The sequence below is a fragment of the Branchiostoma belcheri genome, unplaced genomic scaffold, assembly GCF_001625305.1.
Source record: "Branchiostoma belcheri isolate BF01 breed outbred unplaced genomic scaffold, Haploidv18h27 scaffold39, whole genome shotgun sequence".
NCBI lineage: Eukaryota > Metazoa > Chordata > Leptocardii > Amphioxiformes > Branchiostomatidae > Branchiostoma > Branchiostoma belcheri.
Genome location: NW_017804009.1, coordinates 1950394 through 1953213, shown reverse-complemented (window position 1 = coordinate 1953213; position 2820 = coordinate 1950394). Strand labels below are relative to the sequence as shown.

At 44.0% G+C, this 2820-nt stretch overlaps 1 non-coding gene across 1 annotated transcript; it reads right to left on the bottom strand.

The window, feature by feature from the left end:
* Nucleotides 1–2370: 2370 nt before the first annotated feature.
* On the bottom strand, nt 2371–2443 carry Trnam-cau. The gene has a single exon. It is a non-coding gene; the product is annotated as a tRNA-Met (tRNA).
* Nucleotides 2444–2820: the final 377 nt, after the last annotated feature.

Below are 2820 nucleotides of genomic sequence, written 5' to 3'. Positions count from 1 at the left end.
CCACGTTGTCTGGAAGACTGTTCCAGATGTCAACTGCAGTATGTATGAAGGTTCTGCCAGTGGAGTGAGTTCTAGAGACCGGCACAGTGAGGGCATGTTTTCCAGTGGAGAGGCTGCTGCGGGTTGTGCGTCTTATTGTGTAAGGTTGGGGAAGCATCTTTTTCAGGTCTGGTGGGCATGTGGACATGTGCATTTTGTAGATTAGCGAGACAGCGGCCACCTGACATCTGTGGAGTAGTGGTGGGATGTTCAGTAGTTCTGGGGTCAATTACTTTTGGCTTGAGTGTTTTGTATGCCTTTCTCATCTGCTGTTCTGCATGTGCTCTCATGTGGACCGTGGAGGGTTCTGTCCACCTGTACGCCCATTAGTCTTTCCATCTTCCTCTAGATAGTGGTTTGTCCCCCATCCTGAGAATGATTCTCATTCTTGGCACTTGAGGTGACTAAAACACTCACATATTCTGTCTTATTTGGTCTTGGTTGTATCTTAGCATTCCACATACTGCACCATTTCTGGATTTCATCTATGTCCTAAATTTCACTCATAGTGGTGTTGAGGGTTTCTCTGTCTTCCACCTCATGTTGTCATCTGCATATTCCCCGTGTTCTGACAACACTCGGACCGTCATGTTAGCCTCCTGTGCAGGCCCCGCGGCGGTGGGGAAGAGTTTTTAACTTACTTACTTGTACTTGTTGAGGTCTCCTCGATTCAGTCGTTCGAGTGGCCTGCGCACAGAACTCATCTCTTCCTCAACAGTCCCCTCCACTTCTTCCTATCTCTTGCTAATTCCTTCAGCTCTTCCAGACTGGTACTAGGCCTCCCTATGATCATCACAGCATCTTCCAGGACACAGTTAATCCATGATTTGGGGGTTCCTGGCCCTTCCCCTTGAGCGTCGCCCATAATTCGGTTTCCAATCCAGTAAATATCTGGGCACTTACCACTCTTCAGGCATTCTTACAATGTGCCCTAACCACCTTAGCCTGTTGAGAGCTTGTGGCTTATAATGTTCGTTGACTGTTCTTGCTTAGTACATCATTGTTCCGTACCCAGTGATTTTAACGCATTATTTTAATATAGCCGACCATCCTATACCCTACATCCTACATCCCACGGGGCGGAATGGAACCTTCTCTCAGCGGCTATGTAGGATGGCCGACTATATTAAAATAACGCGTTAAAAACTCTTCCCCACCGCCGCGGGGCCTGCACAGGAGGCTACCATCATGTGCCCTGTGTAGACGTTGCATAAGGTTTGTGAGAGTCTGGTGGCTCCTTGTGGTACAAATGTATTCCCACCTAGTCCATTCTGTAGTGAGCTCATTTACTTTGCATCTATTCATCCTGTTATTCATGAATTCTTGTATGTTTACTAGTAGTCTTCCACTTACACCCACGTTGCTCAGTTTCAGAATCAGTCTCTCTCTCCAGATAACATGATTCCAGGTCCATCACCACCAACACTACAGACTCTCCTTTCTTCCTGTATGTATTGCACCAACCTAAGTACAGTTTGTGTGCATGTTATTTGTTTCCTGTATGCATTTTGTGTCTCTCCTTAAGTTTTTAACTTGCTTAGCAGCCAGGCAAGTCTTTTTTTTTTTATTCAGGTGAGGAAACAACACAATACAGACATAGTGGGGCATTATACTCAAGTTTACAAAACTTATCTTAGCGCCACCACTAAATAGATAGAGTGAAGATACAAATAAGTAAAAAAGTCTGTTGTGCATGATTCTCTGTAACATCTGTGTCCACCAGGGTCCATAATATCACCACCTTATTATGGACCCTGGTGATATTATGGACACAGATGTTACAGTAGTAGTTTTCCTACGATGCTCTGTAGTGTTATTGGTCTGTATTGTTTTTGTATTGTTGTAGTTTTCCTTGTTTTGTTTTGGTATCAGTACATTTGGGATCCTGCTTGAAACTCTTGGGTATGGTGGATGCCAGGTCTCCATGCTTTCTGTAGAAGCCAGTGTAGTGCTAATCCCCTCAGGCCCTCACCACCTTTCTTCAGTAGTTTTGCTGGAATGCCTTCAGTAGGGCTGTTTATTTACTTTCTTCTGCCATGCAAGTGTCCTCTCAACTTCTTCCTCGCTAGTGTCATTGTTAACTGCATGTATAGCTTCATCATGGATTGTCTGCTTCTGCTGCACAAGTTTTCATATGTATGTGTTATAATTCATTGTACTACTACTAACGTTACATGTACTTCTTCCCCAATGCTTCTTTTCCTTTTGCTGTATTCTTCCTGCTTAACCATTTCCCCTGTTTCGTTAGTTTCTGTCTCTGATACTTGTCTTGTACATTGTGAATCAGAAGAAAAACATTCTATCAGATTTTTGAAAAAAAAAAAACACAATTGCCCCGAGTGAGGATCGAACTCACGACCTTGAGATTATGAGACTCACGCGCTGCCTACTGCGCCATCGAGGCATCTGACGTACGTGGGAGGAAATTCATGTTAGACCGATGCATAAATTTGCGATACTTCGTGGACGTTATTTTTCACGTGCAGGTAGTTTTGCGATGGTTACAAAATATGTGAATGTGTAATAATGACAGTATTATAACGACTATTGTGATACAATCCACGGTCTTCCGTGTGAGCAACGTATCTTGTGAGAAAGGTGTAGTAGCGCCATCTTGCGACCACTTCTAACACTACAACCAACGCTTTGTTTAGACAACTCACACGCACTGCAAACAACGCTTTGTTTAGACAATCGACAACGTCCAAAAGCTATCGTTACACAAGTCCAAGCCGATCTTTCGGCGACTGTAAGGACAATACCAAATTGGCCAGGCAGTAT